The following is a 17,171-nucleotide window of genomic DNA, read 5'->3' on the forward strand; positions in this document are numbered from 1 at the left end:
CATGCCTTTTAAAATCCCAAACTTGGTTAAGAATTGTAGATTTCTTCCATATGCTTTTTAGAATCCCAAACTTTATGTTTAATAGTCCGAAATCTAATTTCCTTTTCAGTGAGTCCAAACACTGGGGGGTTTCCATGAATTTTGGAATCTACATTGGCAGTCCCTCGGAATCGAGGAAGACATGCTTCCAATCCTAAAGTGAGTTCTTTGGTGGCTGAACAGTCCAATACTAGAGCCACAGACCCTATCACAGGTGGGACAGATAGTTGTTGAGGGAAGGGATGGGTGGGACAGGTTTGCCGAACGCTCTTTCTGCTGTCTACACTTGATTTCTGCATGTACTCGGCGTTGAGACTCGAGGTGCTCAGCACCCTCTCGGATGCACTTTCTCCACTTCGGGTGGTCTTGGGTCAGGGACTCCTGGGTGTCAGTGGGGATGTTGCACTTTATCAGGGAGGCTTTGAGTGTGTCCTTGTAGAGTTTCTGCTGCCCACTTTGGCTCGTTTGCCATGAAGGAGCTCCGAGTAGTTCACTTGCTTTGGGAGTCTCGTGTCTGGCATGCGGACTATGTGGCCTGCCCAGCGGAGCTGATCGAGTGTGGTCAGTGCTTCAAAGCTGGGGATGTTAGCCTGAATAAGGCTGTTGATGTTGGTGCGTCTGTCCTCCCAGGGGATTTGTAGGATCTTGCGGAGACATCGTTGGTGATATTTCTTCAGCAACTTGAGGTGTCGACTGTACATGGTCCATGTCTCTGAGCCTTACAGGAGGGCAGGTATTACTACAGCTCTGTAGACCATGAGCCTGGTGGCAGTTTTGAGGGCCTGGTCTTCAAACACTCTTTTCCTCAGGCGGCCAAAGGCTGCACTGGCGCATGGAGGCCGTGTTGAATCTCGTCATCGATGCCTGCTCTTGTTGATAGGAGGCTCCCGAGATATGGGAAGTGGTCCATGGTATCCAGGGCCGCGCCGTGGATCTTGATGACTGGGGGGTCGTGCTGTGCGGTGAGGACAGGCTGGTGGAGGACCTTTGTCTTACGGATGTTTAGCGTAAGGCCCATGCTTTCATACGCCTCAGTAAATACGTCGACTATGTCCTGGAATTCAGCCTCTGTATGTGCGCGGACGCAGGCCTTGGTGAGGCCACACCTGGAATATTGTGTACAGTTTTGGTCTCCTAATCTGAAGAAGGACATTCTTGCTATTGAGGGAGTGCAGCGAAGGTTCACCAGACTGATTCCCGGGAGGGCAGGACTGACATGTAAAGAAAGACTGGATCAACTAGACTTTTCTTCACTGGAATTTAGAAGAATGAGAAGGGATCGCATAGAACATATACAGGTCTGATGGGATTGGATAGGTTAGAGGCAGGAAGTATGTTCCCGATGTTGGGGAAGTCGAGAACCAGAGGTCACAGTCTCAGGACAAGGGGTAAGCCATTTAGGACCGAGATGAGGAGAAACATCTTCACTCAGAGAATTCTGAACCTGTGGAATTCTCGAGCACAGAAATTTGTTGAGTCCAATTCGTTTGATATATTCAAAAGAGAGTTAAATGTGGTCATTAATGCTAAAGGTATCAAGGGTATGGAGAGAAAGCAGGAAAGGTGTACTGAGGTGAATGATCAGTCATGATCATATTGAATGGTGGTGCAGTCTCGAAGGGCCGGATGGCCTACTCCTGCACCTGTTTTCTATGTTTTTATGTTTCTATGTTTCTATGCAAAGCCCAGAAAAAAAATGGTTGAAGTATCGACTCTGCCTCATTTAGCATTTCTTTCATTGTGCAAAAGAAGGTGACGGGTTAATTAATGATGCAACCCCGTGAAAGCAACACAAAAGTTGAACAAAAAAACATACGGTGACTGGCAGGTGAGCGCTGCTTCTGACACCGGGTGGGAATGGGCGGGGATTTTAAGGCCCCTTGTATTGTGAAACCTTCATATAGTCAAACATTTCCGATGTGCTGTATCGACCTCGTGGCGCAACGGTAGCGCGTCTGACCCCAGATCACGTTGAGGTCACTGTTCTTCAGGGTAATTCGGGAATTAATATTTTCTTTGCTGTTTGGCAATAACCAGACCCTTGCTCCAAGGTCTGTCTCACTGTTTCCCCGGTGTCAGGCAGAGATACTCCTGCTGCCCTCATTTATTTCATGTGAAAGGACACAAAAGTTCAAAATAAACCTGCAGTTGGCCACATACAGCACTAAATAGTCAGGATGGCCGAGCGGTCCAAGGTTCTGTTTTTAGGTCGCAGTATCCTCTGGAGGTGTGGGTTCACATCACACTTCTGACACTTCCTGTTTTTAATCATGAAGTGAAACTCATTGTTTGACACCACGACCAACGCCTTAAAAGTGGGATTTTGCAGTCCACCTGCTCGCTTAACACTTCCGTCTGACCTGGTGCTGAAAGTGGAGATGTTTCCGCAGTGTAGCGGTGAACACGTTCGCCTCACACGCGAAAGCTCAACAGGCGGGATTATTTTCTGGAGCTTTCTCCTCATGCATGCTCAGGGGCGAGTTTGTTCTCCTGTGAAATGTCATAAGATCATAAGCATGTCAGGATTAGGGGCCGGAGTACGCCATTCGGCCCCTCGAGCGTGGTCCACCATTCAAGAAGATCCTGGCAGTTCCTCGACAGCAAGTTCAAACATCTGGGGCGGAGCCAACAGGCACCTGGCTGTAATCAACGACAAAAAGGTGCATTTTGCAGAAGCCCAGCAAACTCAGTCAGTAGATCATGAGATTCTTAATCTCAGGGTCAGAGGTGCGAGCCCCACGTTTGGTGATTATTTTTCATAGAATTATATAATCAGAAGTTTACAGCACGGAAGGAGGCCATTTCGGCCCATCGTGACCGTGCCGGCCAATAATAGGCTCTCCAGCCTAATCCCACTTTCCAGCTCTCGGTCCATAACCCTGCAGATTACGGCACTTCAGGTGCACATCCAAGCACTTTTTAAATGTGGTGAGCGTTTCTGCCTCTCCCACCCTTTCAGCCAGTGAGTTCCAGACCCACACAACCCTCTGCGTGAAGAAATTTTCCCTCAAATCCCCCCTAAGCTTTCTACCAATGACTTAAAATTTATGCCCCATGTTTGTTGACCTCTCTGCTAAGGGAAATGGGCCCATTCTATCCATTATATTAAGGCCCCTCATAATTGTATACACTTCAATGATGCCTCCCCTCAGCCCACTTTGTTCCAAGAAAAACAACTCCAGCCTATCCAATCTGTCCTCATAGCTAAGATTCTCCACTCCCGATAACATCCTCGAAATCTCCTCAGTAATGCCCCAGTGCAATCACAGTCTTCTTCCTGTAAAGTGGTGACGAGAACTGCACGCAGTACTCCAGCTGTGGCCTAACCAGTGTTTTATATTCAAGCATAATCCACCTGCTCTCTTATTCTAGGCCTCGGCTAAAAAAGGCCAGCATTCTGTATGTCTTCTTAACCAGCTAATCCACCTTGCCTGCTACCTTCAGGGATCTGTGGACATGCACTCCCAGGTCGCTTTGTTCGTCTACAATTCTCAATGTCCTACCATTTAATGTTCAATCTCTTTCTATTGTGTCTGTAAGCACTCAAGTAATGACTCCATGAGGCAAGGTATTGTACTTGAACTGTGGTGACCTTAGTCCATTTATTGTAGTTCCTGAGTCAGGGTACAGTATGGTGAGCTCCGTTTTATAACTGGTTACCTGTCGTGGTCCGGTGATCCCGAGGTCTCCACCAGTTGCACTCTCTGATGGTACAGGCATAGTGTATACAGTGTGAAGGTACATCCAGTAGTCTGATGTAACTGTACATTGAGTGTACAGGGAGTATAATTATATTATACAGACACAACATCACTCTCCCCTTTGTCTTGTGCCACTGGCCTTTGCATTGTGTGCTCTGGCCCGAGACCCAAAGCCCTTGCACCTTGTCTATGCTTTGGCTTGGTTCTCTCCCTGTGGATCCCCAAGTCCTTATTACCACGACATTGGGAAATGGTCAGCAGTGGATGGTTGGAGGTTGCAGTGGGGGTTGAGTGGGTTCTGGGTGTGATCCATGTGTGTCCATGGCTACATACATCCATTTAGCCCCCCCATACATAGACCATGTGTGTGGCTCAACACCTGCAAGTGCAGACCTGTACAGACAGAAAGAACAAAAAAACATCGGATTAGTTACATCACTGTTTGGGTTCTACAGTAGTGGAACAAGTACATTTTACAGGTAAGGTACATACGTGGTATCACCGCCTTGCCCCTGGGTTGTGTAGGTGCAGGTGGGTGAGGACACTAGTTCCAGAGTAACCAGACTGTGTCCAGGTTGTCTGATGGCGGCGCTGTGTCCCCTGCCAGCTGGGTGGGCTCAAATCGCTCACCTGGCTGAGTGTCAGAGCCTTTGCCGTTGCCTCGTGATGGGCAGAGCCACAGGAGTGTGTGGCCTCCCTGTCCTCCTTTGAAGGCTGCAGTGTCTCCCTGCTGCTCTTCAGCGATAGTGGGAGCCTGGTCGTCCCAGGTCCCGTTGGGAGGGCAGGAGGGTGCTATCCGCTCGCTCCCAGTACTGGCCCTGGTGGCCAGAGAGTTAGAGCCGATCGGGGGCAGGGTACTGGTCGTGGTGCCTTTGCCGTCCGCTGATCACTGGCCCTGCAGCTGGTATGCTCCCTCTGTGTGTGGCCACACTCCCTGGGGTATCACATTGGTCCCGGAGGGGCAGGCTACATGATCGCTGGACCTGGGTGCTGACGGGAGGTTGCCCTTGGTTTTGTCGGCATGCTTGTAAATCCCAGCATCGCACGTCATCACTTCGTTGACTCTCACAATACTTTGGTTCTGACCGCAATCGCCTGACTTATCATGATTAGTTACATTTACAAACTTGAAATTGTCAGTTACATCTTTTACATATTTATCACCATCATCGCTGTATAAAGAGTGGAACTGTCCCTTTAATTGTGATGGGTTGCCGGTCTCCTTTAAGAGGGTCTTGCAATCTTTACCCCAATCCTGTTCGCCGCTCGGCATCACGTGTTGCTCCCTTGTGGTCTGGCTGCCGCCATCTTTACTTCAGGCCCTTCACCTCGTGGTTCGGACGCAATCTTCTTTCTCTCCATGAGGTAGGCTGCGGTGATCCTTTTCTCCCCAGGTTCTGCCACGGAAGCCGGGAAGTTATCTTCTGCGTGAATTTTCTTCCTCTGGAGTCCTGCCACTGGAGCCTGGAAGGTGAGGTCGAGTCGTTTGGGCTGGATCATCTCGCCGTTGGGTTGACCGGTCTGTGTCGTCGCCTCACAGTCGAGTTGGGCGGTTGGTTTTTCAGGTGTTGTGCTGGATCCAACTTCGGGGCCATGAGGGATGTCGATCGCTGGAGGTTGGAGCTTTTCCCAGCTCCAATTGATCTTTTTCATCCACCTTCTTCCTAATAGCTTTGGACCATCACCAGCAATGATCCACAAAGGTAACCTGTGCATCTCGCCGCCATGGGACACCTGGACATCCACGCTGCCAACGACTGGGATGTATCGTTTGTGCAGGTGAGCAGTTTCACTTCGATCGGGATCATTTTAGGTCGTTCGATTGGATTGTCCCAGAGTTTCTCAAAGGCCGCCTGATTCATCAGTGACTGGCTCGCCCCTATGTCCACCTCCATCGTGACTGGAACATCATTGATTTTAACTTCCATTTTCAACGGGGAACTCTCGGTGGTGCAGGTAAACACTCCGTACACCTCATCGTCGCTGGAGTCCGGATGATCGGCCAACTCTTCATCGACTCGGTGAGTACGATTTCTCTTGCATATTCGCTGGAGGTGGCCCTTCATGTTTCAGCCTTTGCAAGTATAGTCTTTATAGTGACACTGGTGGGCCCTGTGATTTCCTCCACAGCGCCAGCATGGGGTTGGCCGGTTGGCCCCATGTGGCGGATTCAGGATTGTGGGACTCGGTGTTCTGTTCTCTCTTCCCTGAGAGAGACTGCTAGCAGCAGCCCTGCCTCTAAAAGGCACCTTTCGGTTCACATTACTTGCTGGGTTAGAGTCCTGGGGGTGAGACATCCACTTGGAATCGCAGGCCGAGATCATGAACGCCTGGCTCACGTTAATTGCCTTCTGAAGGGTGACCGTGGTGTCCGCAGAGCGCAGTCTGTGGAGAAGGCCCTCGTGACCGATTCCAGTAACAAAGATGTCCCTTAGTACTTCGGTGAGGTGATCGCTAAAATCACATGGTGCAGCCAATCGTCTCAGGTCTGCAACATATTTTGCGATTTCCTGGCCTTCGGATCCACCGGTGGGGAGAGAACCGGTGTCTGGCTGTGAGGATGCTCTCTATAGGTTTGAGCTGTTCCTGTATCAGCGTTACGAGCTCCACATATGTTATTGTCTTCTCTGGGACTAGCAGGTCCCTGACAAGGCCATAGACGGTGGGCCCACAACTGCTGAGCAGGATAGCTCAGCACTTATCAGCCAGCGATGTCGGGTCGTCTCCCCCCACGTCATTCGCAATAAAGAAGTGTTCGAGCCTTTCCACAAATGCCTCCCAATCTTCCCCATCGGCGAATTGTTCAAGCGTGCCAAGGTTAGCCATTGTCACATGGAAATTCGTATTCTCGTCACCAGTTATTGTGTTTGCAAGCACTCTAGTAATGATTCCACGAGGTCAGGTATTGCACTTGAACTGTGGTGACCTTCGTCCACTTATTGCAGCTCCTGAGTGAGGGTACAGTACTGTGAGCTCCCTTTTATACCTGGTTACCTGTTGTGTACAGGTGACCCCGAGGTCTCCACCAGTTGCACCCTCTGGTGGTACAAGCATAGTGTGTGTACAGTGTGAAGATACATCCAGTGGTCTTATGTAACTGTACATTGAGTGTACAGGATGTATACTTATTTTATACATACACAACAAAGATCATCAGTTAATTAATGGTGCTTTCCCGTGAAAGCAGGATAAAATTTAACAATGATTTAATTTCTGCATTTAGAAAGACATGGGTTAATCACGGATAGTCAGCATGGGTTTGTTCAGGGAAGGTCTTGTCTGAATCACTTGATTGAATTTTTTGAGGAGGTAACCAACAGGATCGATGAGGGCAGTGCGTTTGATGTAGTGTATAAGGATTTTAGCAAAGCTTTCGCCAAGTTCCCACATGGAAGACTGGTCACGAAAGTAAAAGCCCATGGAATCCAGGGCAAAGTGGCAAGTTGGATCCAAAATTGGCTCAGAGGAAGGAAGCAAAGGGTAATGTTTGAAGGGAGTGTTTGGGACTGGAAGGATGTTTCCAGTGGGGTTCCACAGGGCTCAGTGCTAGGTCCCTGTCTTTTAGTGGCAACATCAATGATCTAAAGTTAAATATAGGAGGTATGATTAAAACTTTTTCAGGTGATACTAATTTAATCCAGAGAAGTGTGAGGCTGTGCATTTGGGGAGGGAAAACAAGGAAAGAAACACACATTAAATGGTTGGACATTGAGAAGTGTGGAAGAACAAAGGGACCTTGGAGTGCATGTCCACAGATCCCTGAAGGTAGCAGGCCAGTTGGATAAGGTGGGTAAGAAGGCGCACGGAATGCTTACCTTTATTGGTGAGGCATGGGATAGAAGAGCAGGTTGGTTATGCTTGAAATGTATAAAACACTGGTTCGGCCACAGCTGGAGTATTGCATGTAGTTCTGGTCACTGTATTACAGGAATTATGTGATTGTACGAGAGGGTACAGAGCAGATTTACGAGGATGTTGCCAGGCGTGGAGAATTTTAGCTATGAGGACAGTTTGGATCGGCTGGGTTTGTTTTCATTGGAACAGAGGTGGCTGAGGGGAGACAACATTGAGATGTATAAAATTATGAGGGGCCGAGATATAGTGGATAGCAGAGGGGTCAACAACCAGGGGGCATATATTTAAAGTAATTGGTAGAAGGTTTAAAGAGGATTTGAAGGTAAAATTCTTCATGCAGAGGTTTGTGATGGTCAGGAACTCGCTGCCTGAAAGAATGGCGGAGGGAGATACCACATGTAAAAAGTATTTGGATGTGCACCTGAAGTGCCGTAACCTGCAGGGTTATGGACCCAGAGCTGGAAAGTGGGATGAAGCTGGATTGCCTCTTGTTGGCCGGGGTGGAAGTGATGGGACAAAATGCCCTCCTTATGTGCTGCAAACTTCTATCATTCTATAATTCTATGAAAAATGTAAATGTCCAATGTTGGTGTCGAAACCACGACCCTGAGATTAAATGTCTTATGTTTCACTGACTGAGCTCGCCAGGCTTCTGCCAAACATACCGTTCTCTCACTGATTGCAGACAGTCGCCTGTTGGCTCCGCCCCAGATGTTTAAACTTGCTGTCGAGAAACTGCCAGGATCTTCTTGAATGGTGGACCAGGCTCGAGGGGCCGAATGGCCTATTCCGGCCCCTAATTCTTACATGCTTCTCATCTTATGAACTTTTCACAGGAGAGCAAACTCGCCCCTGAGCATGCATGAGGAGAAAGCTACAGAAAATATTCCCACCTGGTGAGCTTTCGCATGTGAGGCGAACGTGTTAACCGCGACACTGCGGAAACATCTCCACTTTCAGCACCAGGTCAGACGGAAATGTTAAGCGAGCAGGTGAACTGCTGAATCCCAGTTTTAAGGAGTTGGTCGTGCTGTCAAACAATGAGTTTCGCTTTATGATTAAAAACAAGAAATGTCCGAAGTTGAATTCAAACCCACACCTCCAGAGAAAACTGCGATCTAATCACAGCACCTGAGACCGCTCGGCGGTGTGTGTGGACACCTGCAAGTTGATTTTGAACTTTTGTGTCCTGGCACATGAATTAAATGAGGGCAGCAGGCGTATCTCTGCCTGACACTGGGGAAACAATGAGACAGACCTTGGAACAAGGGTCTGGTTATTGCCAAACAGCAAAGAAAATATTAATTCTGAAAGAACAGTGACCCCGACGTGATTTGAACACGCAGCCTTCTGATCTGGAGTCAGACGCGCTGCCGTTGTGCCACGAGGCCTACACAATGATTGTGAGATGTTCCTCTATATGAAGCTTTCACAACACAAGGGGCTTCAAAATCCCCGCCCATTCCCACCGGGTGTCAGAAGCAACGCTCACCTGCCAGTCACCGTATGTTTTTTTCTTCAACTTTTGTGTTGCGTTCATGGAAAAGCATCATTAATTAACACGTCACCTTCTTTTGCACAATGAAAGAAATGCTAACTGAGGGACAGTCGATACTTCAATCATTTGTCCTGTGCTTTGCGGAGCGGGCAGGGAAGTGGACCTGAGTCCATGATCACATCGGCCATGATCGTATTAAATGGCGGAGCAGGCTCGAGGGGCGTATGATCGACTCCTGCTCCTATTTGTTCTGTTCTTCTGTTCTTCAGCATGTTAACCCATTTTACACACTGTATTGCCGATGTCACCAGGAATCTGTGGCAACTTTTGTCAAATTTAACAGCACCGGTTATTCCTTCCGTGCAGAGAAATTAGAATCTGCAGCGAAGATAAAATCCCATGGTGATCATTTTCAGATTCAACGCAGTAGGGTTTCAAATAAAGTGAAAGAACTTTACAGTGAAAAGATTTGGAAGTGTTACTTGTATTTGTGTCTTTAATTAAACTTTGTGGCGTCTGAGTCCCGTTCATGCCTCTGCTGAATAAGAAAGGAGGGTTTGACGTTGAGCAGACTGCACTGACCCTGATATTTGTGAGCTCATCCTTTATATTCAGTGGTTTCTCGCCCTTTGATGGGCTGCAGTGTGGCGGATATCACGTTGGCCTCACACACGAAAGGTCCCCGGTGGATCCGTTTTCTCTCACTGAAAGTTATCTATTTATTGGTTAAATAAAGAGCAATTCAGGAATAAGGGAGCCTTTCTACCAGGTGAATAAATAGCAAATAAAAACAGCAAATGCTGGAAATCTCAGCAGGTCAGGCAGCATTTTCCAGGAGACTAAACTCTCCTCTGATTGTTCCCTTATAGCAAGTTTAAACATAATGTTTCTACCCAGAATCAAACCGGGTACTTTTCACGCATAAAGCAAATGTGATAACCACTACACTACAGAAACCTCTGGCACAACAGCCCCAACAGAGGGGAGCTGACCAGTGAGCTCCCTCTGTGCTGATCGGGAATGTGTTGGCTCACCTTAAACAACTTCTGACCCACACTGAAAGTTCTCAATCCTTCTCCTCCGCTGCCCTTTACAGAAATGTCACGGATCACCCAGCCACCGTGTTCACTTCCACATCCTCACAGTGGGGGACAGAGGCTCCTACCGTCTCCCCGCGATCAGCGAACTCGCCCAGTTTACTAAATTAAACCCCGAACACGTGCCCAGCAAAGGGCAGGAGAAGCCAGATAGTCTGTAAGCTCGGTCTATCGCAGAAAGTATTGGTATTCATGGTGATTACAGCAATCATTAATCGTCTCACAGACCTCAATTATTTTTATGCGATGAATTGATCGAGAATTGAAACCAGTTTAGTGCGCCGGATCTTAATCCCTCGACCACCAGGGAACAGTTATGAGACATATAGATATATTTATATATATTTATATATGAACCTGAATATCAACGGCTCGCTGCCTCGACCTAATGGCGCAACGGTAATGCGTCTATCTTTGAGTGAGAGAAATTGTTCCACAGTGACACCCATTTCATCTTTTGTTCCCTTTAAAACACTAGAAACTGAGACAGGGGGAATAAATAGAGAAATAAAAGCACAGGGATACAAACAAGAGGAAGAGAGAAGGGGAAAGATACTGTCCCCACCCAGAACTAATGCAGAAACCCCTCTACTGCGCTCGGGGTGGCCACCCACAGCCTGGATACACTAACGGGAGAACACCAGCGGCAGGTCGGGGCCATAAAAGGAACGGCGAGCGGCCCTGGGAGCAGCTTGGAGGTCCCGGGAGACCAACCCAGGGAGCAGCGCGAGCTGGTGCAGGAGGGTGGCGGCAGCGAAGTGTGACGTCATCAAGGTCCAGGTCGGTGATTGGAGCGTGGGCAGATACAGCAGGAGCGGCGAGATCGGGGCGAAGGAGCGGTGAGAGACTGTGGAGGGATGTGATCGGGGCCCAGCGGAGGCATGAGTTTGGGTCCAGGGGCCCAGGGTTAGCACGGGCCAGCCCACACTGCGATATGTGTGCACTAGGTCCGTGCAGCAGAGCTGGTCGCCTGTCGTCTTCCTTAACCCTTGTCACTGGACCAAGACCTCGCTCTGTCAAGCCCGTGTGATGGCTGGGGTGCAACGGCCACCACACGTTTAAAAAATCCACGCACAGGCATCTTTCACCCTCTGGGATGTCTTTCGGGTCATTTATTGAAACGCCTGTGAACTCATCCTTTTTCAGCGTGGAAGCAAGTCATCCTCGTTTCGAGGGACCGCCTATGATGATGATGATGATGGATACATTAACGTCCCAACAGCTCATTGACTGCAGGAGTGGGACCGTGCGGCGCTTCAGAAGACATGTCGAAAAGGCAAAGTTACTGATTCCGTCTCATGTGCTCCTCCGATCAAGAACAGCAACACACACTAAAAATGCTTCAATAATGGTTACATCTTATCTCCACATTTGCTAAGCAGGTGGTTTGTTGGTCTAGGGGTATGATTCTTGCTTTGTGGTTGTTTCTTGAAATTTGCAGAAAGATCCTGACTTCAAATCCCAGACCAGCCTTGAAATTGCATTGAAATTTTGCAAAGAAGGACTAGGATTTATGCAGCGTCTGTCAGTAACTCATGACGCCTCAAAGCGCTGTGCAGCCGTTCAGTACCTTTGAAATGTTGTCATGTGAGGAAAGATGTGCCCAAATCACTTCACACGCACCTCAAATCTTTGCAAATGAGTTCATAGAATCAAAGAAGTTTGCAGCACAGAAGGAGGCCATTTCGGTCCATCGTGTCTGCGCCGGCCAACTAGAGGCTCTCCAGCCTAATCCCACTTTCCAGCTCTAGGTCCATAACCCTGCAGGTTACAGCACTTCAGGTGCACATCCAAGCACTTTTTAAATGTGGTGAGGGTTTCTGCCTCTACCACCCTTTCAGGCAGTGAGTTCCAGACCCCCACAACCCTCTGCGTGAAGAAATATCCCCACTAAACTTTCGACCAATTACTTTAAATTTATGCCTCCTTGTTGTTGACCCCTCTGCTAAGTGAAATAGGTCCTTTCTATGCACTAAATCTTGGACCCTCATTATTTTATACACCTCAATGAGGTCTCCCCTCAGTCTCTGTTCCATGGAAAACAAATCCAGCCTTTCTAATCTGTCCTCATGGCGAAGATTCTCCACTCCCGGCAACATCCTCGTAAATCTCCTCTGCACCATCTTCAGTGCAATCATGTCCTTCCTGTAATATGGCGACCAGAACTGCACGCAGTACTCTAGCTGTGACCTAACCTGCCCCACCGACCCCATCTCTGGTATTTGATGCCTCGGTTAATAAAGGCAATCATTCCATATTTCTTCTCAACCACCTTAGCTACCTGGCCTGCTACTTTCAGGGATCTGTGGACATGCACTCGCTGGAGTCTAGGGAGGACCCAGCAGATTGGAAAACTGCAAATGTAATGCCCCTATTTAAAAAAGGAGGCAGACAAAAAGCAGGAAACTATAGACCAGTTCGCCGAACATCTGTGGTTGGGCAAATGTTGGAATCCATTATTAAAGAAGCAGTAGCAGGACAGAGAAACATCGAAACATAGAAAATTGATGCAGGTGTAGGCCATTCGGCCCTTCGAGCCTGCATCACCATTCAATAAGATCATGGATGATCATTCAGCTCAGTACCCCTTTCCTGCTTTCTCTCCATACCCCTTGATCCCTTTAGCTATAAGGGCCACATCCAACTCCCTCTTGAATATATCTAACAAACTGGCATCAACAACTCTGCGACAGAGAATTCCACAGTTTAACAACTCTCTGAGTGAAGAAGTTTCTCCTCATCTCACCAGGGCCCTGTACAATTGTAGCAAGACTTCCTTACTCTTGTACTGTGGGCTATATATTAGGTACTATGGGCCGAGTGCCCTGTTTTTTGCTGATTCGATGGTTGTATAAAAAGTTATTAAAATTTGACAGTTGCTTGGCAAACATATTTGTATTACCTTCAGTGTACTCCTTACTCTTCAAGGGCTAGATTTTCCCCAAGCAGTATTGTCGGCGCACTGACCTCAAGCGCACCGACTTTGCGCGCTGGAAACGGCTCGGGAAAAAACTCGCCCCATCCTGGCCGCTGTGTACTGTCCCCGGAGTCCTGGCGTGGTGTCGATGGTGAAGTGGGGGGTGGAGCCAAATGCCTGCGCCGAAAACACTGCCGGCACCTTCGCGCATGCGCAGTAGGGAGAGAAAACTTGGCACTCTGCCATTTTTAAACAGTGTCAAACCCGATGAAAAGCACAGCAGCTTCTCAGCTTCTCCGGTCGCTCGGCGGGCTCTCCCCCCGTCCCTCCCCGATAAAACGCACAGCTCCAGCAGCTGCAACTTCTCCGGTCCACAAGCTCACACTTCTCCGGTGTGTCGTCCCTCCCCTATCCCAGGGATACAGGGACCCAGTGTAATGGAGCCAAGTTTGCTGATGGTACAAAGATGGGTGGGAAAATAAATTGTGATGCAGCAAAGAAAATCTTAATTCCGGAAGAACAATATGGAAAAGTACAGTGACCCCGACGTGATATAAACACGCAGCCTTCTGATCTGGAGTCAGACACACTACCGTTACACCACGAGGTCTACAGTGCAGAGTGCCCATGTTTGTATACAAGAAGGTTCCTGAAACACAGTTTCATTTACCCTGCATTGGTGCAATGAAAGGGCTTTAAAATCCCCGGCCACTCCCACCGTGGGTCAGACAGCATCAGAAGCAGTGCCCACCTGTCACTCACCCTCTCACGCCCGTTTTCATCACCTGCTGCCCGCGGACTGCAGCAAATCCAGTTCGTCATCATCATAGGCAGTCCCTCGAAGCGAGGATTACTTGCTTCCACGCCAAAAAAGGATGAGTTCACAGGTGTTTCAATGATGGACCTAATATTCCAGGTCCCGAACTGCATGTTGAAGGGTGGAAGATGCCTGTGCGTGGATTTTTTTAACGTGTGGTGGCCGTTGCACCCCAGCCATCACACGGGCTTGACAGAGCGAGGTCTTGGTCCAGTGGCAAGGGTTATCCAAGACGACTGGAGACCAGCTCTGCTGCACGGACCCAGTGCCCACACATATCGCAGTGTGGGCTGGCCCGTGCTGCCCCTGGACCCCTGGCCCTGAACTCACGCCGCCCCTGGGCCGCGATCACATCCCTCCACAGTCTCTCGCTGCTCCTGCTAGACCTGCCAACGCTCCAATCACCGACCTGGACTTTCATGACGTCACTCTTCGCTGCCGTCGCCCTCATTCACCAGCTCGCGCTGTACCTTGCCGTGGTACACCACCACGCTGCTCCCAGGCCGCCGCTCACCGCTCCTTTTATGGCCCCGACCTGCCGCTGGTGTTCTCACGCAGGTCGGGGCCTCCACGCTGCTCCCAGCAAATCCAGTTACACCCCGTGTCACCGCACAATTCTCAGCTGTGATTGTAAGCTGACTATATTTAAAGCTATCGCAGAGGCTGCAAGCAGTGTTCCCTGGTAGTCTAGTGGTTAGTATTTGGTGTTCTCACTGCCATGGTCTGGGTTTGATTCCTGGTTAGGGAAAGCATTTTTACAGAGCAAGCTGACAAATATAATTCAAGTCTGTGAAATACTGAATAATTGTTTCAATCATCATTAATCCATCCATCAGTGTTGCACACTGAAGGAAATACAACTATGTTTGCCGAGTGACTGTCGAATTTTAATAACTTTTTATACAACCGTAGAATCAGCATAAAATCATGATATTCGGACCATAGCACCTAATATTCCGCCCATCGTGCAAGAGTAAGGAAATCTTGCTCCAATTGTGCAGGGCCCTGGTGAGACCACACCTGGAGTACTGCGCACAGTTTTGGTCTCCTTACCTGAGGAAGGATACACTTGCCTTGGAGGTGGTACAACGGAGGTTCAACAGATTGATTCCTGGGATGAGAGGACTGTCCTATGGTGAGAGATTGTGCAGAACATGCCGATACTCTCTGGAGTTTCGAAGAATGAGAGGTGATCTCATTGAAACGGACAATATTCTGAAGGGGATTGACAGACTAAATGTTGAGAAGCCCGGCTAGCTCAGTCGGTAGAGCATGAGACTCTTAATCTCAGGGTCGTGGGTTCGAGCCCCACGTTGGGCGATTACTTTTCATTAAACTTTTATGTTGCTTTCGTGGGTAAATATCATTAATGAACCCATGATCTTCTTTTGCACAATGATAAAAATGCGAACTGAGGGAGAATTGATAATTTAATCAAATATTGAAAGCAGCGCCTCAGACCGCTCGGCCGTCCTTACTGTTAGATGTTCCAGATACAAGTTATTACTCTGGAAAGTTTCAGACCGGGCGCTTGTTCAGGGCTGCTGGAAGGCCCAGTGACCGGGATAACCTCTCCCCCGGGGTTTTCCTGAGCCTGTGCTCGGTGTACGGGGAGCTTTGGCCTGGGTCCGAGGTAGCTTGTATCCCAGGGATGGACAATAACCCTCTGAGCTCTGGAACTAGGGAAAAGCGCATAATTAATGAGTTGTTTGTGGTTTCAAATGCAGCTTAGATCTGCTGGTGTAAACCGATCGCATTGTTTCACAGAATGAATGAAATGCTGACAGGGACAGTCAAAACTTCAAAAAGTGAACTTTAATAACTCATGAAACTTTAATCCTTGATGAAGTTTTATCCCCGATCTGATTTTACACAATCTGTATTGGAGGAGACTGGTTTTAAATGTGCATTGCTCATTCAACAATGTATCCAAAACAGTTTTTATTGCAGACAAGTTTTTGTTTGATAAATAATGTTTCTGCACAGGCTTGAACCGGGAACTTTTCAAGTGTGAAGGAAATGTGATAACCTCCACACGACAGAAATTGCTGCTTCGCTCAGTGCCCAGAGAGAAGTGTTCAGGAACAAGCTGAAATGCCCAATCCCTCTCTCTGCAAAAAGTTCCTTTCACAAACATTTCTCTCACCAGAACGGCACCAAACAACAATGTCCTCCTTTCAATTCATTAAACTCCCCAATTTCCACGTCTGCAATTTTAAGGACAAGGACTGAAAGCGCTTTGCGATCAGAAAATTGCAGGAAACCCTTTGCGGTTAATGACAGGGCTTTTGATGGTTGATTTCTTTTCACATCTTGTGTTATGTATTTAACCCTTGACAACCTGTGCACACCACCACCAGAGGGCCTACCTGTCGGAGTCCCAAGGGATCCCAGTATCCCTTGGGAGCACGGTATGTAAGCAGGCCACCCATGAGGTACCTGTACTCTGCAGACTTATTAAAGGAGCAAAGGTCACACTTACTCAGTGTTCAAAATACTAAGTTTCATCCTTTATTATGAGCATATCAATTAGCGACGAGACAATGAACAACCACGCAAAAATGCAAGGAACAGTTGGTATCCTGGAGAAGTTCTCAGAAGTGGACGATTGCGAAGCCTTTGTGGAGATACTCGACCAATACTTCGTGGCCAACGAGCTGGAAGGCGACGAGAACGCTGCCAAATGAAGGGCGATCATCCTTACCGTCTGTGGGGCACCAACCTATGGCCTCATGAAGAATCTTCTAGCTCTGGTGACACCAACAACTAAATCCTATGAAGAATTGTGTAAGCTGGTCTGCGAGCATCTAAATCCTAAAGAAAGCGATCTGATGGCGAGGTATCGGTTCTACACGTGCCAACGGTCGGAGGTCCAGGAAGTGGCGAGCTATGTCGCCAAATTAAGGTGCCTCGCAGGACATTGCGAATTTGAGGGATACCTAGAACAAATGCTGAGAGACATTTTCATGCTAGGCATTGGCCATGAGATAATTCTTCGCAAACTGTTGACTCTCAGAATCTGAGCAAAGCCATAACGATCGGTCAGACAATTTCCACCAGTTCCTTTAAACCCAGTAACGTAATTTATTTCTCGTGGACTGGATGGAGGACCATGGTCCATGTAAAAAATTGTTATCGTTTTCCATTAACTAAATGTTCATAAAAGTATTGGAGTGGGAACTCACTGGATAACAGCACAGCTGGCAATGTTTGCGGAATATATTCGTGCAGCCAAAACGCACAATGA

At 48.3% G+C, this 17,171-nt stretch overlaps 2 non-coding genes across 2 annotated transcripts; one reads left to right on the forward strand and one right to left on the reverse strand.

Annotated features, from left to right (window-relative positions):
• Positions 1–8,914: 8,914 nt before the first annotated feature.
• On the reverse strand, positions 8,915–8,986 carry trnaw-cca (transfer RNA tryptophan (anticodon CCA)). The gene has a single exon. It is a non-coding gene; the product is annotated as a tRNA-Trp (tRNA).
• A 6,185-nt stretch (positions 8,987–15,171) lies between these two features.
• trnak-cuu (transfer RNA lysine (anticodon CUU)) lies at positions 15,172–15,244 on the forward strand. The gene has a single exon. It is a non-coding gene; the product is annotated as a tRNA-Lys (tRNA).
• Positions 15,245–17,171: the final 1,927 nt, after the last annotated feature.

The sequence above is a fragment of the Pristiophorus japonicus genome, unplaced genomic scaffold, assembly GCF_044704955.1.
Source record: "Pristiophorus japonicus isolate sPriJap1 unplaced genomic scaffold, sPriJap1.hap1 HAP1_SCAFFOLD_91, whole genome shotgun sequence".
Classification (NCBI taxonomy): domain Eukaryota; kingdom Metazoa; phylum Chordata; class Chondrichthyes; family Pristiophoridae; genus Pristiophorus; species Pristiophorus japonicus.